This window comes from Pinus tabuliformis, chromosome Q (assembly GCF_031772625.1).
Source record: "Pinus tabuliformis cultivar Carrire ecotype Pingquan chromosome Q, CPIR1, whole genome shotgun sequence".
Lineage (NCBI taxonomy): Eukaryota > Viridiplantae > Streptophyta > Pinopsida > Pinales > Pinaceae > Pinus > Pinus tabuliformis.
Window position 1 is genome coordinate 243,315,941 of NC_142296.1, and position 27,074 is coordinate 243,343,014.

A 27,074-nucleotide genomic window follows, 5' to 3' on the forward strand; every position below is an offset into this window, starting at 1 on the left:
AAATTCTTCAAAATTACAAAGTACAACAAAGCTCTCCAAAGCTTTCAAAAGCCATCAAGGAAGAACTACAAACTCCAAGTTAAAGAACTAACAAATGAAGGAGAGAGGTCTCCTATTTATACAAAAAGATGAGAAGCCATCTCATTAATGAGAGTCCATGAATCTCTCCCTCTACCTCTAGAGTCCTAATCAAAATAGGAACTGATAAGACACATGTCTTCTTAGAGTTACAATACAATTAGGAGATGTGACACATATCCTCATGATCCTATGATTCTTTCCACTCAAATTCGAATTTAGCCTTAGAGTGCCACATAAGGGTCTTCTAGAAGCCTCCTTTCAACCTACACATGTCAACAATCTCAACCCATTTGTTAAGTATAAGCACATGCACATTATTTTCTAATTTTTAACCACAAATTCACTTAAAAGGCTTAGAATTAATAAAGTTTGGAAAAAAATAAATGTGGCCCAATGATAATGAAAGTGGGATGAATGTAGTGACATAGTAGTGAAATGAAGGTGAAATGGAGGTGATATAATGGACATAATAGTGAAAGTGTAATGGAAATGAATGACATTTTCAAGACTCAACAATCTGTACGTAGTCCTCGATCGAAAGACTGCTCTGTGTCCTCCCCCGGGAATGTACTACCTCTCCCCTTTGGGAAAGGCCTGTGATGAAATAGATATCTTCCACTTCTATCCTGAGTGGCATCTGGTCAATCATAAAGGCATCCTCCTCGATATTCCAGTAATCAATGAGCATCTCAAGCAGACGTGTGTTTGCTTTCATATTCGGTAGTTTGAAGAATTTAAGCAAACCACATCCCCGTAGGGCATCCAAAGCATCAGGATCGTTCATGACCTTATCATCCACTGCAATATGCTCTCTTTCTCACCAAGTAACTGGCATCTTGAAGAAAAAATGATTTTCAACCATTAGTTTTTTTGTTTAAAATGTTCGCGGCGTATACGCAGGTCCCTTTGCACACAGTCGCATATAGGGCCTGCGTGTACGCAGGTTTCATATTACCATCCCGCGTATACACCGTGGTGAAATTTTTGGCAAAAAATTCAACGGTAAAACATTAATTAAAAATTCTAAAACTAGTCACAATGGATTGCAAGACAAGTATAAGAGTTACCTGGGGATTTTGGAAGAATCTGAATGGTTGAATTTGGCGTATGGACAACTTGCTTCTTTTGCTCCACTTCTTTGCTCTCAAACTCAAATGGTGAAAATGGTGAGTGCAAAAACTCTTTTATAGGTTTTGAAAATGCAAAATTTTTTCAATTTTTTTTTTGTTTGGCTTCATGTAACTTTTAACTTGGGAGCTTGGAATGTCAAGAATGGTTTGATTTTTAGGAAATTTTGGACGTTTTTCGATAGTTTCGAGATGGTTCCATGACTGCTGACCCGTCATGGTAGGTATCATTTTCTCACTAGCATATAGGTTAGGGAAGCCATTTTTCCATTGCATTATGCATACTAGCCTCCATTTGTCGATACATCTGCCATAGGGTCGATCCCATTGTGTTATGGTTCGTAAGCCATCTTCACTCGCCGATTTTTTAAATCATGACACGATGGTAGAAGCCATCCTTTACATGGGCATCATAGTTAGCACCTCACTGACATTTGTTTCCCATGCTGCTCCGATCTGAGTAGGCTTGGGAGTCCTCTTTAGTCCCACCATGACTTATGCGATGAAGACTCATTCCTCTTTGCTTCTTCGCTTCGTTCTAGCCTTATACCCTAGAGGCTCCTTTGTGTTGAGTTGTACTATTGCATTGCATTTTGACCATTTGCACCTTTTGGCCTTGAGCCGGGTTCACTTGGACTCGTGTTTAAGCCAACTTTTGACCATGCCGACTGCAAAATCAAACTTTCATACCTTTAACTTCTGCAACTTGACGCACCTTGACCCGTGGAAGGAACACACCTTTGAGTGTCACTGACCAGTTTTCACCTCCCTACATTGAGCATAGGAACGTTCCAATCCCAGGAACTAGATCATCTGTTTCACCGACACTCGTTCCTTCCACTATATTATAGCATTCTTTTATTCTTTTTCCAGTTTAAAAGAAAAAGACAAAAAAATTATATATTCCAAAAAGAGCGGGAACGGGACAATATTTCCATTTATTGTTGGCAGCTAGAGTCAGTCGTATCGCCCTTGAACAAAGCACTCAAAACAAAGTCTCCTTCGTTTGGGCGGGATTTAGTTTGACTTAGGTATGCCTTAACCTTGTTATTGAGTCACTTCTCCCCCGATTGGTTTTCTCTTCCAATCATATGGAGGGTTCGTTTGTGCCTCCTGCATGACGAACTTATACAGAGTCATCATATGCTGCCACATAGTCACATTGAGTCGTGCTTTTGTTCAAGGGAAGTTAGCTTGAGTCGGCCTCTCTGCGGTGTCTCTTGACTCATTTTTCAGTCGGCCATCCCTGGTTGTCAGTATCATGTCTATCATCACATAAGTTATATTGGTCCTCCACTCATGTCGGTTCGAGAAGGTATCCATTGACTTCTTGCTGGCGGGTCTTGTCCTTATCGATGATGACATCTTGCTCTGAGGACAGGCCTAGAGCTGCACCCTGGCCCTATTTTCATTATTGATAGGTCACCTTGTGCTCAACATCGATCAGTATCATGGGTCTTTGACTGAGTGGTTTCCCTTGTGTTCGACATCAGCTTATATTATCACACATTGGGATTCGTGCAGTACCTTGGTTTCCATTTGACCCTATTGGTGGATACCTCGCCTCTATGTCAGCTTCCATTATTGGTTGGTTCAGAGGGTTTTTGTCGTGCGCTAGCCACATCTTGTGTACGCCGGAAACGTACTTTGGTCGGGTTACTACATCTCTTTCATCCAATTCCTTCCACATTATTGGCCTACAGGTTACACTCGCGCTAGATTGATGAAGGATGCCTTAATGCCTTCCTTCTAGCGGATCTTTCCCTATCGACTCCGACTTATTGCTCTGGGGCAAAGATCTAGAGTCCATTTGGTAGTACCATTGGGTTTGCAGTCATTAGTGGTAGATCCTTCGCTATCGACAGTGGGAAACCATCATTTTCTCTTGATCGATAGATTCTTACAGGTGTTCGACTCCAGCTCATCTATTCACAATTGTTAGATTGTACTGGGTACCTTGATGCTCATTATCATTATCGGTGAGTAGTCTCGCGTTTGTTAACGGTATACATCAATGACCGGTAATCAAATGATTTCTCACATGGTAGACTTCAGATCATTTATTCCCATGGTGTAGAAATGTACCACGGTGGTTGGTGAAGACCTCAGGTTGTATCAGCATTCATTGGTTCACTTGACAGTTGCTCCTATTGCTGCTAGTTGATACCATTCCACCTTATATGTTGCAGTCAGTCATGGCGACATTCTATATGCTGGCACCTAAGTTTGCAGTGTAGTACCATCCTATTCCATCATGTTTAGTTGGTACCTTTTGTGATCAGTTTTCGATATCAGTGATCCGGTTCATCCTTCAGCATCATTGACATTCTTATATGTGATATTCAGACATGTACTTGTTCGATCATGATCAGATGATCCATTATGTTTTTCCAGTTCTTTATACTTGTATACTTAGTGGATCCGCTTGTACTTGATGTGCGGACATGCTTTACTTTTTTTGAGCATGGGTATGCCCGCCTCAGACAGTGTTTCTTTGTGATCTACTTTTGTGGCTTGGCAGGCTGCACTTTGGTGAAGTCCTTCTCGATTTTTGACATATTTCATTTCCATGTACTTTCTTAATACATTTCGGCCATCATGTACCCCTTCTGACCTCATATATTAGGGGGCATCTGTTATAACTCCAAATCTCACTCTTGGGGTTTGTAATGCTGCACTCATGGCCCAGGGCAACCCCTCCTTCTAGACCTGGTCCAAAATTTAAAAAACAATGTTTTATTCCCTATACGCGACATTTCCTGAGCTAAACGCGTGTATACGCGGGTCTGTGTATACCCAACCCGCGTATATGTCTTAAAACACTTAAAAAAAAGAATCTCCTTAATTTCGGGCGGAGATCACGGGTTTTACTTGCTGATCACCTGTTAGTGCCTGTGGCCCAACTGTTCCCAACAAATTCCCAACTAAAAAACTACTTTGGGAGAAGTATAAAAAGGCTTCAATGGGAAGGCCTAAGGGGGGAGAGAAGAGAGAGAAAGGTTGTTATGCTGAGATTTCCCTGACCAGGTCTGAAGATCCTTGTGCCTCCTGCACTTCCCTCATTTTTACAGGAAACCCTTATTTCCTTGTGTGATGATGTCCATCTACTACTTGTGATATCATGGAGTAAGTCATGGAAGGAGTTTGTTAAAGGCTTGAGACTGGACGAATCTGGAGGGCGGTTCTGCTTGGAGCCTGTGAAAGGACGACTCAGGTGAAATTATTCCTTTCTGTACTTTATTTGTCTATAATAAAAGAAACACATGTCTTTTCTCCTGATATAAATGTTCTTCATGTTTATGATATCCATGTTATGATTCATGTATGAATGTTTGTTTAATTGCATAACCAACTACCTTTCAATATATTATGAAGATGATTTCTTTATGATGTTTAGTCCATATACTGTTGTACTTTCATGAATTGGTTGTTTTGCAGGTCAAAGGAGAAAAAGGAACTCCAAGAAGGGTTTGGACCCTGGAAGGACCTTCTCAAACGTAGGACCTCAGGTACGCCCCTTATCGTAGAGTTTGCTTATATTAGAATCATGGCTGTATGGAATGTTTGTTTCTCTGTATAGACAACTTTCAGTATGCTAGGGTATCAGCCCAAGACCCTAGGAGAAATTTTCCCTTAACACCTAGGACTCCCTACTTTACTTTTATCAATCTAGTAGTTCGTAACAAACTTGGAAGCGACGGTGCGATATGCATAAGTACTAGCTCTTACTGCAGGCTGTCACTTAATCTGTTGGCACAAGTTCGCTAGGAGCTCAAGCCAACTTCCATGAGTTCTCAGAAGAAGATTTTAACTATGATGGAAGGAAGCTAACTCAAAAGAAGCTAGTCTATTTGCAGAAAGAAGATGAAAGCTAAAAGGAAACACAAACCCTAGCAAACCCTAGTTTTACCGACTAACCCTACTTGTGCAAGCAAAGAGATGTGAACTACTGAAATGGATGCCATTGACTATTGAAAAGGTAAAATGCATGCGTTTAAGCTACTTCTGAAGGAAAATATAGAAAATTCATCTTTTTGTATTTTTGAGCAATTTTATGCAGAATTATTATGCATGTGTTTTAGCTACTTGTGACTGTACAGAGGTTTATTGGTGAACGGAAATGGAGTGGGCATTTGCAAGAGGTTGGGAAGGTGTGGAGAGGACCTAAGGAGTCCCTAGAACCATTCTGGAGATTTCCACCATGATCGGACTTCGAAAAATCGCTCGCATGAAGTTCTACAAGAGGCTGCAAGGGATCTACAGAAAGTTCTACAGGAAGAGACCGAAAGTGGTTTTTAGAGGGTTGAAGGTGGAAAAACGGTGGGAAAGTGGAAATGAAGGATGGATAGAGATGTTAAGATGTATAGGACCTGGTAAATGAAGCTCAGGAGTGAAGAAGATGGTTGGATTTGTTCAAAGGTGAAGGAAGCAATTTTGCACAAGAATGTAGAAATTAGGGCAGTTTGGGAAAGTATGGCGAATGAGTGAAGGAAATATTGAGAGAGGGGCTGGAGCAGGTTGTATGATGGAGGAAGGATATGCTGGAGTGTCTTACATTTGTTCTGCACACTTCTTTTCAAAACTGACCCAAGAAAAAACTAAGAAAATAGAGTTTTACCTATTTTGACCTAATTCTGACCTAAAAACCAGAAAAGTGATGAACAAAACTTTATAGATAGGAAGTTATGCAAGAAAGTTATAGAAACTGAGCAAGAACAGATCTAAGCATGAAAACACAATTGATATCAACTTTTCCAACTCAAAGTCTAACACTAGCAATTGCATTGGAAGGCAAAAACAGTGTTTTTGTGGCAGCAAGAGTGCCTTGGTCTCAATTCATGGTCCCAAGGAGGGAGAAAAGAGATCAAGGTCTGCTTGGTAGCCTTTTTGTGGATCTTTTATGTTATCAACCTATCTAATCAACCTAAAACAAGAACAACTATCTTAATCATCAAAAACAACCTAAGTAACAAAGCATGTTTTAACCTAAATAACAGAAATTATTCTATGAATGCAATAAAAACACATAGAAGTATACAAAGGAGGTACTGAGCACTTGGGTTGGGCACAACCCCAAGAGCTATAGCCCCCTAGGAAAGATCAGTGCTAGTTCAAAGCTGGATTCATCTTCATTGATAAAAAAATAATAGTTACATCACAAAAACTATCTGCAAAAGGAGCTTGAAAATGAGTTGAGTACAAGACTGCACTAAAGTGTGAAGATAGACTATCAAATGGCTAACCTACTAAGACTTGAAGCCTTCCTATTTACGCAAGTGAGGACTCCCAATAGTCCTCCTAAACTTTAGGAACTCGGCTGCCCAAAACTGTAGATAACATCCACTTCACTAAACCTGCTCGGTTGCCCCTTGAAATCATATTTGTTGGGTTGTTTAACTCTAAGATGTTGATGGAGAACTCGAGGAAGGGGTCATTTAGTGTAGGAGACACCCCTCCTATAAATCCTCAAACTTGTTTCTTCTAGTTTGGTTGCCAATCTACTCATAAATGTCTGGTATTGGTCCAAAAATGTCCAAAAATCTGCAATAAACACGTATTAGACTTTGTGGTAAAGTGACTATTTCCATTCACTCAATTAGCATAAATATATTCAAAATCATGCACAAAAATATGGATAATGGTGGATTAAATGAAAATAATAGGCAAGATGAGCCCATATAATTACCCATTTCCAGGGCTCATCATCACCCCCCTGCTGAATGTGTTGCTCATCCTCTGAGCAACTAATCCAGTTCTTCATCTTTGATAGCTTTGACTACCTCCCTGACATCCCAGGCCTTTGAGGTGATGTCCTCTTCTCTGTCATGAAAACCTGCCTTTCTGTCCACTTCCTCCCATTGTTTTTGTTCATCTTCTTCATTAACCCCTTCTAACAGACCTAGCAGTAGTAGAGGGCTGAACTTAAGGCCAATCCAGTTGGCTTTCAAGTTTTGCATTGATTGTTTGTATAGGGGTACTCTTATCATAGCCTCCATCATTTTGGTTGGGGAGTGATACTCCCTTATTTTCAGACTATGGGACAATGTATTCCATCTTCTTGTGCAAGCATGAAGGTAGTTATCACCAAACAGTGTTTCCATATCTTCAAAGTGAGCAATGGCCTGTGCTTGCCTTTCAACATAGTCAAGTGCAATGTGAGGGTTATCTGCAAGGTGCTGATGGGCATATATCAGAGTTGAGGGATCTTCTGGTTCTGCCCTTATCATGAGTGGCTCACTTAGCTCCCTGGTCATAATCTTCTGAATCTCTACTTCCCTCTTTTCCTCATGGCTTAACCAAGAAGCCATAGCCATGGGTTGTAGGTCTCCTAATGCAGTGTTTGGTTCCCATAGATTCATGTTAGGAAGTGCCAGGTTGTGTAAATAGAATTCTGCTAACTTGGCCTTATCTTCAGTTGAGCTATTGTCACACAAATGCATAAACTTATTGCAATTCTGGGATGGGATGGTGTCCCTTTGGGCCAATGTTTTAATTTGAAATTGTAGCCATTGGTATTTAAGATATAATGCATAGGATCTAGTAGGTTGCCTACATTGCAAGGCTTCTATTGCCCAGCTGGCCATGCAGGCCATTTGGGCTTCTTTTTCCTGTAACTGCTGTTTTAAAATCTGCACTTCTTTTGCTGCCTGAGACTCCTTTTCTTGCAGCAGTTTCATTATCATTTCAACATAAGCTTGTGGCTCTCCCTCTTTCTGTTGTTTATCGTTTTCTTCCTTGTCTATTAGAGGATGTTATTGTTGCTGCTGCCCTCCCAAAATGGACAGCCTATCTCCCTTATGAACTTCCTGTAGCTGCAACTGCTTTTTCAACAGTTCATTCTCTTCCTGTAGCTGGGCTCTTTTACTACTTTCTATGTGCCTTACCATGGCCAACTCCCCTCTTAATTCTTTTAGCTTGTCCTCCATGTGCCCTATGTCCTCAACTCCTTTAGATTTAGCGATTTGCATCCATGTGTGGGTTCTGACCCTCTCTTTTTCTAATTCGAAGAATAGAGGCACAACAAATTTCTGTGGGATGATTTTCCCACCCTCTAGCAGATTGTAAAAGGAGCCCAAATTAGGCTGAGGGGTTGGTTCAGGTATTTCTTTGGCCTTGCTCTCCCCCTGTGACTATTTTGCTGCCTTCTCCTCCAATTTTTCAGTTTCTTTCAACTTGGCTAGAGTTTCCTATAGAGATGTTTCAGCTTCCTATAGAACTGCCTTTGAGTCCATCAACTTGATTCTCTCTTTCCAGGTGGAGGTTTTGGGGCTTCCTCTTTCATAGGTGATAGATATCTTGGAAGGAGATTCTTCCTTCTTTTCAGTGGGTGTATCCTCAATGACAATTGGTTCCTTTGATGGTGGCTGGGGTTTGCCCACTTTGATCCTTGTGCTTCTTCTGGCTTTAAAATACATGGAGGTTTGCCTTTTTCTTTTTCCTTTTTGTTTTGCAGGTGTGCTTAATGCAGCAAGCATAGCTGCTGCTTCCCTTGCCAACATTTCAGGGGATGTTTCTTTCTATTGTTCTTTTCCTTCATTTCCTGCAGCCTTGCCTATGTCCACTGTTTCTACTTGTGTCACTGATATCTCAGGGTGTGTCTTTTCTTTTTCTTGCTGGGTCCCTGCCTTGGCTGTGGCAGTCTTCTTTTGGGCTTTCTTGGCCTTTTTCTTCCCAACCTTTGTCCTTTTTCTCTTCTCTGTTTTTGAGGTTGTCTCCTTTTCTGCCTTAGGCTCAATAGTAGTCTTGTCAAATTCCTCTTTTTCTTCTTGTTTCTCCTCTGTTTTTCCCTCTACTTGAATGTCTTGTGCTTCCTCATTATTGTTCTTCTCAATTTCTTCGGTTTGCTCCTCCTCATCACTGCTGGATGGGCTAATGTCCTCAGTCAAAGTTTTGATGTCATCATCCCTGGACATATTTCTGAAAATTTCCCAAGCTATGGGGATAGTATATGTGTGTAAGGAATCTTCCACCAATAGTTTGATGAGCCCATGGTGGGCCAACTGATCTGGGACCCCTGCATTTAGCTTTGTGCCACATTCAATCAAAGACTGGAGGAGGAAATATGGGAGGCTCAGTTTTCTAGCTGGAGGTAAGTCCATCCCATATCTCAATTCATGCAACAACCTGAAATGATAACCATAAATTATGTTGAACCTCCCTTCACATGTGATATACTTCATTATTTGGTAGCTGACTTCACTCCAGAGAGGAAGCAAGCTTGTCCTTCTGACCCTATTTTTATCTTCTACAGGATGCTCATCAGGTTAAAAAAAATGTCTTCTTAGCAACTTGTCCCAATGATTTCTCCTCTTTGCTCCAGGGAGCCCCAATGGAAGACCGGTGATTTTACTGATTAAATCAGGTGTAAGCTCTAGGTTTAGACCCCTAAAACTAACTGTAGCATGTGTCTTTAAATGTGGTCTTAGGGACATAAAAAATTCTTCAGTCACCTCCTCATCATATCCCTGATTTTTTTCAAAGAAGGATATCCAGTTTGCCCTGGTGAAGAGGGCCACCACCTCAGGGTGCTCATGCAATTTACTAGAGTTTAAAGGTTCTTTTCTCATGAATCCTCCTGGCATGGTGTTAAGTGCTTCTTTTTTGTATTTTAACCAGAAAAAAATGCTCAGGTGAGAAAAGCAGGCAAAACTGAAACAAAGGATAGCTGAATTCTATCTTTCCCTGAAACCAAAGAAGGAATTTCCCTTGTGCTTCTCCTTACAACATCAAATTGTAATAATTCCCCTATTTTAAACTGCTATTATCCTGAATTTGACTTTCTGTTTTTGAAAAAAAAAAATTGACAGAACAGAGGATAAGGACACATGTTCTTTTCAGCAAGTAGATAGATATGCAAATTCGTTTTTTTCACACACACAGGTTGGCCTCTACAGTTGCATGTATTTTCCTTACAGTAGAATTTGAAAAAGGAGGAGGCAGATTTCGGATGCAAAGAAGAGAACAGAAAACTGTGTAGAACTCAGGGAAAATATGCAGGCAGACTTTCACTCTCTTTTTTCAATCCAATGTCGTGTTTAATTCACCACCTTACTCAAACAAGTCATATGCAGAGAGGTTTTCCTGAGCCTACATCGTTTTGAGCTTGAATTTCGACGAAAATCCCAGGTTTTCCTTCTGTAGAACTGTTCTCTGCCTTTCCTGTAGAAATCCTCCGGCTCCTGTAGAATGTAAAAGTGCTCCTGTAGAGCCCGATAGGTGGGAAGCTTTTAAAAAACTGGCGGAGGACAACTGATTGGTTTCTCTGGAAGTGGTAGGTGTGTAATGCAGTTGAGAACGTCGTGAATGGAAAATGAACAAAGGGTGGCGAAGGCTTCAACCGAGTTGTCTTTTAACTGTTGGCGTAATCCGTGGTGAGGAGATGAGGTGGCCGGATGGGTACGTTATCCCCATCCAGACCATTGGTCCTACGTCACAGTCATAATGGTTCTACATGCCGTCTAACTGCCATCACCTCCCTTACTCCCATTATCCACTTCCACCACTACCAGTCCCGAATGTTTTTTTCTCGAATGGACATACCACACGTGTTGGCTACGTATCTGATCAGCAGTTTTGAATTTGACGGGGCTCATTTGAATTCCACGAGGGTGTGTAACTAAATGAGGGTGGCTAGTTAGCTGGCCACCGATTCCATTCAATCGTAACCATTCCCATAGTTCATGCAACTTTGAAATATGATTCATGCAATCGAGGAATAGGTTTAGGCACTTACCTGCTCAGTCGCGGTCGTGTTATGCATATTTCAGATTTTGGCACCCATTTCTTCACTGTTGTTGCTACTTGCACTCTGCATGCTCAGCCTTGGGATTTTGCTGATGATCTCACGTTCAAACAGAGCTCCTTGCATGTTTCATACATCCTACTGTGCTGACCCTGTCTCTAGAGTATGCTTTTCAGAGGGATCAGCTACTGCAAGAATCCTGTAGGATTTCCTGTAGCTGCTTCTCCTTCTGAAATTCAAGTTAATATCTGAGTAGGGCTACAACTACTGATGAAGGTCTTAGCGAAAAAGGAATCACAGATGGAAGGTATCAGGTAGGGGTGAGTGAAAAGACTACTGCTTTTATTCGTCATTAATTTATTTTTTTGTGCAGCATGAAGGAAACAAAATTTCTTTGTGTGACTGTGCAAGGACAAAAAACAAGTGCAATGAAGGTGTACAAGGATGGAATGGTGACATAGGGAGATGGATGGTGGTAGGGAGGTTCACAGGCCTCATAGACAGATTTCCAACCTTTGGGTCCTCCTCTGAGATTGATTTTGGCTTTTCTGTAGTTTCTACAGGATCCTCCTGTAGAAGATATAGAGTTTCCTGTAGGATGCGAAATTTCAGACCAAATGAGACCAAAACTTGGGAAAGGGTAACGGTGATGGAGGAATGGACTGTGAGGGATGCATGCAGCCTGGTCATGTCCTTTGTTTTTGTCTTGTGCGATCCTCCTACAACCTGCAATGACCTTCCTGCAACCTGCAATTTATTCAAAAGAAGTTAGGTTTATCTTTTTTCTTTTCTTTTTTCTTCTTTTTTTAGTCTGAGACAGCTGGGGCGCCTCCAGGAGGTTTTCACCCTCATTGTCTGCCCTAGGCGCCTCCAAGAGGTTTTCACCCAGGGATCTTTTATTCCATTTTCTTTTTTTTGTGTGTGTGTGTGTGTTTTTTTTTTTGGCTCATGGTGTAGGTGGAGTGGAGACAGGGACTTGCTCCACTACCAATATTGATTTACCCAGAGTCTCAATGAACTCCTGCTTGGAAAGGGGCTTTTCGTAGATCTTCAATCTATGCCCATTGACGAGCATGGGGATGTCTTCTTCATCAATGTTCTGAATAAGGACTGAACCATTGTCATTGCATGTTTCCACTGTATATGGTCCCAACCATCTTGTCCTCAGCTTGCCCTTGAAATCCTTGTATCTTGAATCATACAGCAGCACCCAATCTCCTAGCTGAAATTGTTTCTCTTTGAGGTGCCGGTCATGCCATATCTTTCTTTGAAGTTGGACTATCTCTGAGTGGAGAAGGGCCTGCATTCTCTGTTCATCTAATCCATTCAGCTGAAGCAATATTTCCTGTTGTGCATGGTTGAGATCTAGGTCCAGTTGAGCTGGCATCCTCAATGTGTTATATTCAATTCTATGGACAGCAAAGCCTTCTTCCCATAGACCATCTCATAGGGTGTGAAACCTGTTGTGGTTTTCCAAGTAGTGTTATAGGCCCAGGTGGCCTCAACCAAGCGACCTATCCAATATTTTCTGCCGCTGCTCACTACCTTAGTCAAAATCCCTTCCAAAGCCCTGTTAGTAACTTCTACCTGTCCATTTGCTTGCGGATGATAAGGGGTGGAAGTTCTGTGCTTAATCTTGTGATGGGTGAGCAGGTCTTCAATCGGGTTAGAGGTAAACTGACTTTCTTGATCTATGACTAATTCTCTTGGGTAGCCAAACTTGTAGAAGATATTTTCCCTCAAAAACTCAGCTACTTTTTCTTTTGTTGCTACTTTGATTGCCTTTGTTTCCGCCCACTTTGTCAGGTAATCTGTGCACACAATGATGTAGGACTTTTGAAGGAGGGTTGATAGGACCCACAAAGTCCATGACCCACTTCTCAAATGGCTCGAAAGTCACCTGAGGCTGAAAGGGCATCTCATCCTTCGAAGTAGGTTTCCCCATCCTTTGACATTGGTCACATTGGCTGATGTATCTCCTGACATCTTGATGAAGAGTGGGCTAATAGTACCCTGCCTGCGGAATTTTGAAGACGATTCTCTTTGCTACAAAGTGGCCCCCACAGGGCCCATCATGATAGGTTAGGAGGATGTCAAAAACTTCCTCCTCCCTGACACATCGCCTCAAAATCTAGTTTGGGCCAAGTTTAAAAAGATTGCCCCCAATCCAAGTGAATGGGGCACTTTTCCTCACGATCTTGCTCTTCTCTTTTGAGGACAGGTATGGCAGAAACTGTGCTGAAACCAAATAATTTGCTATATCAACAAACCATGGAGAGAGTAATGAAATAGCAAATAGGTGTTCATCTGGCATTTGATCATCCACCATCCCTTCTTCACCTGCAGGTAAATCTAGTCTAGACAGAAAATCAGCAACAATATTTTCCTTACCTGGCTTATCAACAATGGTCAAATCAAATTGCTGCAATAAAAGTAACCATCTAATGATACGAGCATTTACATCAGGTTTATTCATCAAATACCTAATTGTAGAAAGATCAGTATGCACGAATGTTTAATAGCCAGTGATATAGTGTATGAACTTGTTTAGGGAATGGACTGCTGCCAGGAGCTCTTTTTCAGTTACAGTGTTGTTTAGCTCTACCTTGGACAGGTTTTTACTGAAAAAATATATGGCATGTGGTAGCTTCTCTTAAACTTGTCCTAAGGCTACTCCTATATCTTTTTTCGAGGCATCTGTGTGAATGTGGAAAGGTAGGGCCTAGTTTGGACCTCTCAAGATTGGGGCAGTTATCATCTTACCTTTCAAAGCATCTAGAGCCTCTTGGCAGTTTTCAGTCCATATGAACTCAACATCTTTTCCCAAAATACCAAACAATGGAGAGGCTAGCTTACCAAAATCTTTAATGAATCTTCTATAATACCCTTCTAACCCTAGAAAACTACGAACATCTCTTACCTTTTGAGAAGGCAGGACCCTTTGGATGATAGCAATCTTGTTGGGATCCACCAGTAAACCTTGCTGAGAAATTGTATGACTTAGCACGGTCCCTTCAATCATTAGGAATTCACATTTATCAGGACTGAGGGACAGGTTCATTTCAATACACTTGGCTAAAACTTTCCTCAGGTTAGTCAAAGCTTCTTGGAAGTTAGAACCATAAGGGTTAAAGTCATCCATATAGATTTCCACTAAATCATGAACCAGCTCAGCAAATATACTCAGTACTGCTCTCTGGAAAGTGGCAGGAGAATTGCACAACCCAAAGGGAAGGACCCGGTAGGCAAAGGTACCCCATGGACAAGTGAAAGTGGTCTTATCTTGGTCTTCCGGGCTGATTTGGATCTGATTGTACCCGCTAAACCCATCTAGAAAGGAAAAGAACTTCTTCCTTGCCAGGCCATCTAACACTTGATCTATGAAAGGCAAAGGGAAATGGTCCTTCTTGGTGGCTTTGTTAAGTTCTCATTAATCTACATAGATTCTCCACTTCCCATTTTTCTTGGGCATAAGCACCAAAGGAGAAACCCATTCACTATCAGAGATGGGGTAGATGGATCCTGCATCCAACAACTTTTGCAGTTATTCTATGAAAATGTCCTTAAGGGCTGGATTCATCCTCCTTTGAGGTTGCTTGATTGGTTTACAATCCTCTTTAATGTAAATGTGATGAGTACAGACTGAAGGGTTGACTCTTTTCATCTCCTTATAGATCCAAGAAAAAACATCCAAATGGTTGTTCAATAAGCTACGCAACTCTTTCTCCTAAGAGGTGGATAGGGATGGGTTGATCTTCAAGGTTCTTTCAGGGCCAAATTCCACATTCTTAACTCGGAGAAAGGTCGGATCAGCCACACTCAGATCAACTAAAGCATTGGCTTGGGTTTCTTCCACCAACTCTTCTAATGGCAACACACTGGGGGGTGGATTTTGAATCAATTTCTCAATAAGATCATCCTCGTTTGAGGACACCCCTTAGTGGCTTCCACTGTGCACAATGGTGCGGATTAGACTTCATCCTCATCTTCCTCCTCCAATCAGAGAGGTAAGTCATGTTCTAGCAGAGGTTGGGCAAGAGGATATAGGACTAGCTATTTGGACATATGCCCATTCATGATGGTTATGCTCCCAGCTTGAAAACTTATGTAAGCATCTGCAGTAGCTAATCAAGGCCTCCCCAAGATTAGTGGATACCCAGTGAGCTTTGCCTTTGGCTGAAGAACCAAGAAGTTAGCAAGGTACTCCTAGGAATCAATAGAGACCATGACATCATCCGCAATCCCCTCAGGAGTCACATTGGAGTGGTCTGCCAACTACAGTACTGTTGAGGTCTTTCTTAGGGAACCCTAAAGGTTGAGTTTGAGCATAGTTTCCCTGGTCATTACGTTAATGGCAGCCCCTAGATCAATCAAGGTGTGGGGGATTATGGTGCCATTGATGTGGACATCGGCTACAGGACTCCCAGGGTCTAGATATTTTGGACAGATTACCTGTCCCAACATCAGGTCAGACAGTTGTCCTATGACATTGATAGTTGGGGCATCTCTCTTGCGCCTGCCTATGTGCCCGAAACACTTTTCTTTGATCAACTTTTTGTAGATTGGTACATCTTTTATGGCCTGAAGAAGTGGTATTTTCACACATAACTATTTAAGTTCTCCCAGAAGTTCAGTTTCTTCTGGGGTTGGTTGTGTGGTTCTAGTTAGTCTCTCAGGAAAGGGTGGAATGGCTTTGGGTTCACTTTCCTGTTTCTCTTCCTCATCCTCCTTAGGAGGAGGTTGGTGATCTAGGAGGACCTTCCCAAATTATAGGTTGATCTCCTGAATCTCCACAACATAGGTAGGGCATGTTGTTTCTCTAGTATATACCTATTGGGCCTGTCTGTTATTGGGGTTCAGGTTCGGTTGAGCAGGTATTTGGGGTTGTCTTGGAGGAGCAGGAGGTAATGGTTGTAGTTGAGTAGGTGGTGGACGCAAAAGAGCAAGAGGAGAGTTGTATTGGGGCCTCCACCCTGATGAGGTGCATTCCACTGAGGTTGTGGCTGAGCGTGAGAATGAAACGAGTGAGCAGCTGGTTGAGTATGGTATTGAGGAGGATAGGACCAAGGAGGGGGTGTGGACAAGGAAGGATGAGCAGGGGGACCCCAAGAAGGCATGGAAGTGGCTTTATTGGGGTTGTAATAAGTCCGAGATGTCCCTTGCATTCTCTACTAGTAAATTCTAGGCCCATGTGGCCTCCTTTGGTTCATGAAGTAGAGTGGTTCAGTGGCTCCTTCAGCCCCTTAGTACATAGCTTTAAATCTAGGCAAGGAAGGGCATTGATTTGTAGGATGGTCCTCTTCACAGACAAAACACACTTCTACAGAGTGCAATGGACATTCATTCCTAGGATGCTTTCTATTGCACTTGGGACAAAAGATGGCCAAAGCCCTCTCGGTTTCCTCTTGCTTCTTTTGGATTCACAAGGTATCCATTTGCATGGCAATAGTCTATCTCATCTCGCTTTTGAAGTCCTCCATCTGATTTGCAATTTTTTTTTTAAGGAATGAACTAGATAAGGGGGTACTGGCTGAGAGTTGACTTCCCCTACCTCTCTTTCTGGCTGCCCTAGAATGGTTTCTAAACATAGTCTTTATGTCATCATAGGGTAGCTGGTAGATGTCTCCCCCGGCCAGAAAAGGGAGGGTATCTAGAAGGTCTTCAGGGACTCCTCTGAGCAGAACCAACTTCAGAGACTCGGGGTCAAGTGTACACCTGGCCCTTTTATAACTGAGTTGAAACCTCTCTTCATAGTCTTCTAAAGATTCATCACTTCCCATGGTCATTCGAAATATTTCTTCCTTTGTATCCTTTGACCTACAATAGTCCCGGTATTTGTTGTTAAAGGCTTGCTGCATCTAAGCCCAAGTTATGATACTATTTCCAGGCAGCCCCATGAACCAGCGTAGTGCTGCATCCTTGAGGGTAGAGGGAAAGAGTTTCAACTTTTTCTCGTCTTTTGCATAGTCATAAGTTCGACAAAGGACAACAAACTCAAACATGAAGGTATCAGGGTCTTCAGTAGTCAATTAATGGAAGTGAGGTAAGGCTGAGGGACTTATGTTTTTCATTTTCCTATCCCCATTGGTCTCTTGGATGGGAAAGGCACCTTCTATTCTCTCCCCATTTCCCCTACCGTTTCTATTTTCAGCCATGGTCTCAGGATGAATGGTTTCTTTCTCTTCTTCTGTTATAGGATCTTTGTATATCTCTAGAGGTTCACCTATAGGTTCTTCTGGATCACTGCCACCAAAGAAGATAGAAGGGTGACTTAGTGATGTGGTGGGGGTGTTGGGTAAGAATTTTCCTAAATTGTCTCTGTTCCTATGAGGTATGAAAGGAAATCTATTTTTTGGGTGAATTTTGTTTCTTTTTTCTTTCTGCTTATACCTGCAAAAATTGAAATAGATTGAACTGCAACTAACTAAAATATATCTTGCTGAAATGAAAATGCAGAATTGAAATGAAAGCAAGAAAAGACTAATCTATTTTGCTGAAATGAAATTGCAAAATTGGAATGAAAGCAGGAAATGCTAATCTACGCTTGCTGAAATGAAATTGCAGAATTGAAATGAAAGCAGGGAATGCTAATCTACGCTTGCTGAAATGAAATTGCGGAATTGAAATGAAAGCAAGAAATGGTCTAATCTACTTTTGCAGAATTGAAATTGCAAAATTGAGATGAAACAACTACTCTACTCTTGCTGAAATAAACTACTTTAGCATAAGGTTGTAGTAGAAAATAGAAGAAAAGCAGTAATCACAAAATACTCTGACACTTCCCTGGCAACAACACCAAAAATATGGTAAGCTCCAGTATTGTAGCAATGATGTTGCTACTCCTGGGACTCCCTACTTTACTTTTATCAACCCAGTAGTTCGTAACAAACTTGGAAGCGATGGTGCTATATGCACAAGTACTAGCTCTTACTGGAGGTTGTCACTTGATCAGCTGGCACAAGTTCGCTAGGAGCTCAAGCCAACTTCTACAAGTTCTCAAAAGAAGATTTTAACTATGATGGAAGGAAGCTAACTCAAAAAAGGCTAGTCTACTTGCAGAAAGAAGATGAAAGCTGAAAGGAAACAAAAACCCTAGCAAACCCTAGTTTTACCAACTAACCCTACTTGTGCAAGAAAAGAGACGTGAACTACTGAAATGGATGTCATTGACTATTGAAAAGGTAAAATGCATGTGTTTAAGCTACTTCTGAAGGAAAATATGGAAAAGTCATCGTCTTGTATTTTTGAGCAATTTTATGCAGAATTATTATGCATGTGTTTTAGCTATTTGTGACTGTGCAAAGGTTTATTGGTGAAAGGAAATGAAGTGGGCATTTGCAGGAGGTTGGGAAGGTGTGGAGAGGACCTAAGGAGTACCTAGCACCCTTCTAGAGATTTCCACCACGATCAGACTTCGAAAAATCGCTCGCATGAAGTTCTATAGGAGGCTGCAGGGGATCTACTGGAAGTTCTACAGGAAGAGGCCAAAAGTGGTTTTTAGAGGGTTGAAGGCGGAAAAAAGGTGGGAAAGTGGAAATGAAGGATGGATAGAGATGTTAAGGGGTCTAGGACCTGGTAAATAAAGCTCAGGAGTGAAGAAGATGGTTAGATTTGTTCAACGGTGAAGGAAGCAATTTTGCACAAGAATGTAGAAATTAGGGCAGTTTGGGAAAGTATGGCGAATGAGTGAAGAAATCTTGAGAGAGGAGTTGGAGTAGGTTGTATGATGGAGGAAGGATAGGCTGAAGTGTCTTATAGGTGTTCTACACACTTCTTTTCAAAACTAACCCAAGCAAAAACTAAGAAAATAGAGTTTTACCTATTTTGACCTAATTCTAACCTAAAAACCAGAAAAGTGATGAAAAAAACTTTACAGACATGAAGTTATGCAAGAAAGTTATGGAAACTGAGAAAGAATACATCTAAGCATGAAAACAAAACTGATATCAACTTTTCCAACTCAAAGTCTAACACTAGCAATTGCATTGGAAGGCAAAAATAGTGGTTTTGTGGCAACAAGAGTGCCTTGGTCTCAATTCATGGTACCAAGGAGGGAGAAAAGAGATCAAGGTCTGCTTGGTAGCCTTTTTGTGGATCTTTTCTATTATAAACCTATCTAATCAACCTGAAGCAAGAAAAACTATCTTAATCATCAAAAACAACCTAAGTAACAAAGCAAGTTTTAACCTAAATAATAGAAATTATTCTATGAATGCAATAAAAACACATAGAAGTACACAAAGGAGGCACTAGGCACTTGGGTTGGGTGCAACCCCAAGAGATATAGCCCCTTAGGAAATATCAGTGCTGGTTCAAAGCTGGATTCATCTTCATTGATCAAAAAATAATAGTTACATCACAAAATTGTCTGCAAAAGGAGCTCGAAAATGAGCTAAGTACAAGGTTACACTAAAGTGCGAAGATAGACTATAAAATGGCTAACCTACTAAGGCTTGAATCCTTCCTATTTATGCAAGTGAGGACTCCCAACAATCCTCCTAAACTTTAGGAACTCAGTTGCCCAAAACTGTAGATAACAGCCACTTCACTAGACCTACTCGGCTGCCCCTTGAAATCATCTTTGGTGGGCTGTTGAACTTCGAACTATTGATGGAGAACTCGAGGAAGGGGTACTTTAGTGCAGGAGACACCCCTCCTATAAATCCTCAGCGTTGTTTCTTCGAGTTTGGCTGCCAATCTGCTCATAAACGCCTGGTCTTGATCCAAAAATGTCCAAACATCTGCAATAAACACGTATTAGACTTTGTGGTAAAGTGATTATTCCCATTCACTCTATTAACATAAATATATTCAAAAGCATGCACAAAACTATGGAGAATGGTGGATTAAATGAAAATAATAGGCAAGATGAGCCCATATAGTTACCCATTTTTGGGGCTCATCAGCTGCTCCACAACCTCTTGAAGCTGCTTCACCAATTGTGGCTCCTCCACAATTGTCTGAGACTTCTTCTGGCGCTACATGTTGAGAGGTAATGTACTCTCCCTCTCAACCACCAAGTCTCCAACATTTGCCTTGCTCCTCAAGGCCTTGCATGCATCTTGAACCTCAAGAGCATGTAGGTTCTTGACTCGTGAACCGATCTGCTTCACCTGTCTCATGGTGATGTGTCTAAGGAAAACCTCTCCCTTACTGAAGACAACATCGTAGCCTTTGTCCTCTAACATTGCGATTGATACCAAGTTCTTCTTCAGTCCTGGCACATACTCCACATCTGTTAAGGTAATACGAGCTCCATGCTCCCTCTGAAAAGAAACCGTGCCCACACCTGAAACACTATACTTTTCATCATTACCCATTGCTATGAGTATATTGAGGTTTTTGTCCTCCAAGGTACTGAACAGACTATTATCGTCAGTCATGTGGAATGAGGCTCCACTGTCAAGAAACAAATCACAACCCATCATCGATGAAACCATGCATGCGATGAGGGTAAAATCCAATTCGAACTGAGAGGCCAATGCCTCACCTTCATATCCTTCCTTGGATCCATTCTTGGATTTCTTTAATGGACAATTAGTTGAATAATGGCCCACCTCATGACAATTAATGCATCACACTTTAGATTTGTCAATCTTCTTCCCACCATGAGAAGAACTTGATTTGGAATGAGAATCCTTCTCCTTCCCTTTCCTTGCCTTACTGGCTAAGGCTAGATTTTCTTCATCCTCCTTGGATGAAGAACCATCTTTGGTGCTCCTCCTGATCTCCTCTTGCATCAAATCCGACCACAGTCGTTCCCAATATAGTAGTTTCTCTCTTCCATTCACTGAGTCCTAGTAGCTATGCCAGCTCTTAGGAAGACCCAAGAGAGAAAGACTCACCATGTTATAATCGGCTGTCGTGATTCCTACACTTCCAAGCTCATCTCTGCAAGTGGTGAGCTTATTCAGATATGTAGAGATCATTTCGCATTTTTCACACTTCATTTTCCGAAGCTTGTCTTTCAGCACCAACTTCCTCTGATCGTTTTTTTTTTCTGATATAGATCCTTCAATGTTTTCCACATTGAAAACAGTGTCTCCTTCCCATGGAGACTTGAGACAATGTGGTCTCGAACTCCCTCTAGAAGAATCCTCCTTGCTCTAGCCACACATTTCTTCCATTCTGCCAATTCTTGGGCATTAGCAGTTGTTGGCTTGGGGACTTCTTAATCAATGAAGTCCTTCAAACCGTTGTCCTCTAATACCGCTTCCATGCGATCCTTCCAGGCTATATAATTCGAGCTGCCATCCAGGGCATACTCGAGTCTCAAACCGTTGAACGCCATTGGTGAAATTTGAGATGTGACAAGAATTCAATTTCTATAATCAAGAACTTCAAACTTCGAACTTCTCCCTTCTTTGTATATTTTTCTCCGCTTTGATCACCTTTGCTCCGATACCATGTAGAAATTTCTCTAAGGATCAGCTAGCTCTGATACCATCTAGAAATTCTCACTGTAAATCTCCTGATAATGCAATGTAACTAAAGCAAAATACTTGATCTACTTCTACTATCAAACTTACAAAATCTTAATCGATTTTGAACAAGATCAAACAGAACACATATAACAGAGAAGAAGATTCAATCACACATGAAACACAAAATAATACTCTGGGGAAATCCTCAGCTAAAACCCCCACTATCTGTGTTATCATAAAAGTGGAAATATTTCAGGATTACACAAAGCTTTAGCTCACAAGCTATCTAGATCTCAGTACAATCCCTCACTGCTGCTCATAGACATAATAGACAACACATATGTCTTCCTTCAATCCTCCAAGCCTCCTATTTCCTTGCGCAATTTTTCCTGGGTCCTCCAGCTATAACCTGTGTGATTCTCACCTCATACGCTGCCCTGACCTCTGAAATAACTGCGCAATCCTGAAGGAGTTAATTCCTTCTGCATGGATGAGTTTCCTTTATAGGAAAATTCCTCCAATTGATAGCATAATGTTTCTGTCTTTAATCTCAACTGGGTCTCTGTCTGAACTGACATGCATGAATTATTTATGAGAGAATATTCAGTTATCTGGAGAACACTAGTTGCATGCTTGCATGCATTAACTAACTGAACTCACAATCACCACAAACTGTTTGGAACTAATCTAACTGGACTAAACTCAGTTAACTGAGCTAACTAATTAAAACTCAAATACAACTCATCCTTATCTCCTTAATTAAGGGATAACTTCTTCAATCAAAGGGATAACTGTTGCATGTCTTCACAAAGACTTCATGTTTGAATTTCTCTAAATAATTAACTCAAGATGAATTAATTAATTATTTTTCAAACAGCTAGTGAGACTAAATTCGAATTTTAATTCTCAATTTTGATTCAAGGACAAATCAAAATTGGAATATATCCCGAAATGCTATTTATAGCAATGCTATTTTTAGCATTTCTATTTTTTGCTATTTCTGACAGAGTTGGAGTATATCCTGAAATGCTATTTATAGCATTTCTATTTTTAGCATTTCTTGTTGCTATTTTCAACAACTCTAACCCACCATAAGTTGCAGTTGTTGAGGATTTTTTAGATTGATTATGCTCTTATTATGTTTTTCATTTTTTGATTGCTCAAAATTTATTGGAGGGTTTTCTATGGGAATTATCCGCCCTGATCTCAATTGGATTTTGTTATGTTCTAGAGAGGGAAGATACTAATCAAAAGTATCTGATATTTATAAAATTTGAACGACTTTGTTATTTCATTTGGGATTTGGTTGTGCAGCTAGTTATGGGTGTAACTATGGTGAACTATTCGAAGGAAACTGAAATTGTGGTTGCGATGATGGTGTCTGTGACTGAGGTAACACCCCTCATGGTTGATTAACATGGCTAGAAGGGTGTTACCAATTTTGAGGCCATATTGGCCCCTGAGTAGCCTAGTTCGCCCATTACAAAGGATAGTGTGTGTTGTGTGGACTTTTATAGAGTGACTCAAAGTCTTGTTGGTTTTTCCATGTGGATCTTGGGTATGGTTGATTTGACCAAGATGGTGTGGAATATTGTTGGTTTTTCCATGATGTGCCAAGATATTGTTGACTCTTCCAATCTGGTAGAAGATATTGTTGTTGATTGTATTGACTAGAAAAAAACATAGAAGAATCTTAGGACATACCCAGAGGAAGATATTTCCATTATCATAGCTAATCCATAAGGTACACTGGTTCAAGTTCCTCCCCAACTTCCTTAAAAATATATTTTAATCTTGTGAGGGATGGACAATGATCACTCAAATGTTATTTTGCATAGATGGCACAAACTTTGTTTTCATCCAATGGACATTCCTTGCAGCTATACTTTCGACGACAACGAGGATAGAAGATTTCCAATGCTTGTTCTACCTCTTCCTTATTTTTTTTCACTTGCAATACATCCAACATCTATGTGGTCAAGGTACTCAAAATATTAGTTTTAAAATTTTATAACAAATTACCGACTTCTGCCTGAGTGACTCCTCTGCCTATAGTCTTTCCAACTCTGCTCAGAGGGTCTCATACTCCATGCTCAATACTCACGCTTCCACAGGAGCACCCAATACACATTTTAAAAATATCATCATATTTTTCATTAGAAATACCCCCTTGCCCCATTAAATTGAGTCTTTCTAACCATTTATCTTTCATTCCTCTAATAAGGGTATTTTTTAATACTTCTTTAGGAAAGGTAGTGTATGGTGACCTTTGCAGATATATTGAAACCTTTCTATGTATTATTCTAAAGCCTCGTCCTCTTTATAAGTCATCTTAAATATATCATCTTCTAAATCTCTGGATCGACACTAATCCTAGCATATTTTTAGAAATGATTCCTTCATTTCATCCTAGGAATGAATGCTACCACCTCCTAATCCCATAAACCATCTAAATGTTTATCCCTTCAAAGTAGAGGGGAAGAATTTCATTTTTTGTGGATCGGTGGTATAGTCATATCCTCAACACAAAAAAATAAATTCAAACAAAATGTGTTCGAGTATTCTGAGTCGAATCCATGAAAGTTTAAAAACCCTGGAGTGGTATGGATTTCATGGGTGCATTTTCTTATGGATCAACAATAGGAAATTCTATTGTTCAATTTTGTGTGGTTGATGTGTTCACTAATCCTGACATTTGGTCGAATATCTGCCAATATCCCTATGGGATTCCAAAATCAGGGGGTACTAACTAAAAATGACTATTGTGATGTTGATATTTTGAACCTTGTCTAGGCCTTACAACAATGCCTAAATCAGGAACCACCATTTCTTCCCTCATTATGGGTGTCACAGGAGGCTATTTTTCAGGAGGTTGGAAGTTGGGATTACTCGTTTCACCTCCTCCTTCTCTCACATTACAAGAGTACCCCTCACTCTTTTCAAGAATATCGGGTTGATCATTTGACGATAATTGAAAAATTTCCTAAAATCCTAAAATTTTATTGGAATCTCAGCGTCCGTTGTAGTAGAGGATTCTGTTATAGGAGTGGTAACAATAGTGGATCCTTTTATGGATACCATTTGGGGTCTTACTGAAGCTTGAGACTCTTCTTTTCAAATGATATCATCTATGAAGGTCAATCCTCCAAGGCCAATATAGCCCTAAGTTTTGTTTCTCATAGGAGTAGTTTTTGGATTAAATATTTTTTATTCCTACCTCTATTTCCTCTCTTAGGCATGCATCCTATATGACCTAAAACTATCAGCTGAGGGCAAACACCACCACAAGTTTAACTAGGGCGTGTGCACAAGTTCTTACCTCTCATATTTAATATCCAACCCTCATGGAATCATGTATGCATCTACAACCATTCATTAGTATGGTAGCACTCTTTTGACAACCATCCTGGAAAGGGCACCAAAATGTTGGGACTATTAATTGTTTAGAATAAACAAATTAAACATAAAACATTAATTTATCAACTGGGATTTCATATTTTTATTCCAAGGCGGTTAAAAAAATCTATGCAAGGGACTACCATTGACTAATGCTAGTACTAAAATAACCTAACTTTTTTTCTGCAGAAATAAATCAATTTTATCTAATGAAAGGAAACAACTACTAATCTAAAAGTAGATTATATATTCAATGAAACCAATCTTTTACTTGCAAAAATTAAATTCAAGTACGAAACTAACTTCTAACAAGAACTTTAATGTAGAAATAACATAACGAATACTCAATCCTAAGCTTCAACTACTTGATTTTTCATAAAATCAATCAACCCCTATTTAAATAACAACTGTGTTTTAGGAAACAACAATAGAAACTAAAGGAACAGTAATGGAAAAACTAAGAAACAACAAACATTTGTGCAAGAAATAGTGCTAATAACTAACACAATAAGTTATGCTACTTTTTGAAAACGTAGATGCAATTCCCAAAATACTATTCGCTTATTCAAAAAAGGAAAAATTGATCACACAAGAAAGAAGAATGATACAAAATTATACTAATTCAATGATACAAATGAAATACAATGCTTCGTCCAAGAAGCATGCCTGAACCACCAGGAGTCAGAGTGTATTCTAAAATGACTTAGATCAAAACACAATGATGAAAACTTAAATCAATTTAAAAGCATTTGCATTATAGTAATTGAAAAAGTAAATACAACCAACACTCGATTAACTGTTCTATCTCAAATTACAATTTTTCCATCCCTTCCAAGAGGAAGATTACAACATAAACTCTCTTTGATAAGGAACAACTTGAGAATCAAATATTCTCAAGATGTTATTTCCTAGTTAGGATAGATCTAATATTTTCAAACGGAGAAACCAAGAATTATTCCTTGTAATCGACTCCTTAATTTAGAACAACCTCACTTGACTTCGCTGCAAACAATCTTGAATGTTATCGGCTTCTATTTGTCTTTCATTTATCCTCATAGCCTCTATTTATAATAAAGTTTCATCCAACAAATGATTAGTTCGTTTTATAAAGAGAACAAACTTTATTAAGGCACAATCATATAAACAAATTAATTCTTCCAAAGTTTAGACTATACCAAGCAATAGACCATAAATATGAAGAAAAAGGATAGTAAATTAATATAAAAACTTAAATATTTAAACAAGAAAAATATGGAAATTAACAGGTTTAACATGTTGGATTGTGGGGGTTGTTGTGAATAGACATGTTGACCATGGCTACCATTCTATGAATTTATGCTTAAATTGCTTCTTGAATCCCTAGAAACATTCTACAAAATTATCCTAAGAAACTTGGCTCTTATACTAATATCATATATAAATTTTCATGGATATTACGGAATATCCCATCACAATATCTCTAATAAAAATAATTGAAATCTCCTTAGGTTCCAGATTCTATAGTTAGTTAATTTTTAATTTTTTACTTAATTAATTTAAATAGATGGATTGTGAGAAATACACACCAAAAATAAATACGCACACCATCCGTAATAGACAGAAATATTTTCACTAGGAAACCCTTATGGGATAAAACCCATCTAGAAGGTGAGGTTTTTGTATTATGTTTTCATTAGTATGGAAAATGTGCAAGTGCAAAGAAAGAGATACTCCCTGTGGAGTTACTAGAGTCTTATCACCTATATGGCTACTACAAAAAATTATGTTGTCCTACTTTTCTTTCTATATTCCCACTCCTAGTTTCTTTTCTCAACTATGGAACACGATACATTCACATAGAATGGAACCCCTACTTCTCCTAGCATCCCTGAATTTAACATAGCCCGATATACATCTAGGGGCAAGGTTTGAGCTCCTTAATACTAAACTAATGATAAGTTTCTTGGACCTTCAAGAGACTTCTTGATACCACAGAAATGGCTAACACCACACATGTGAGTAAGGGGGGTAAGGTAGCATCCACTCATATGATGGTGGTCAAGTAGGTAATTCAACTTGCGAGAGGCATAACTTTCTCATACGAGCTTCAAATGGGCTAGTTATTATGCCATTGGAAAGGAATCAATCTATAAAATATATAATTTTGGTCCATATTATGGTTGGGACTAAAAAATATTGTAATTTATGGCCTCAAAATGGCTTTGTAAGATTTTATCCCCTAATTGTCCACACACACACACACACACACACATATATCTTCAACCTTTAATAACCACATTCCTTGATAGGAATCACATTGCAATG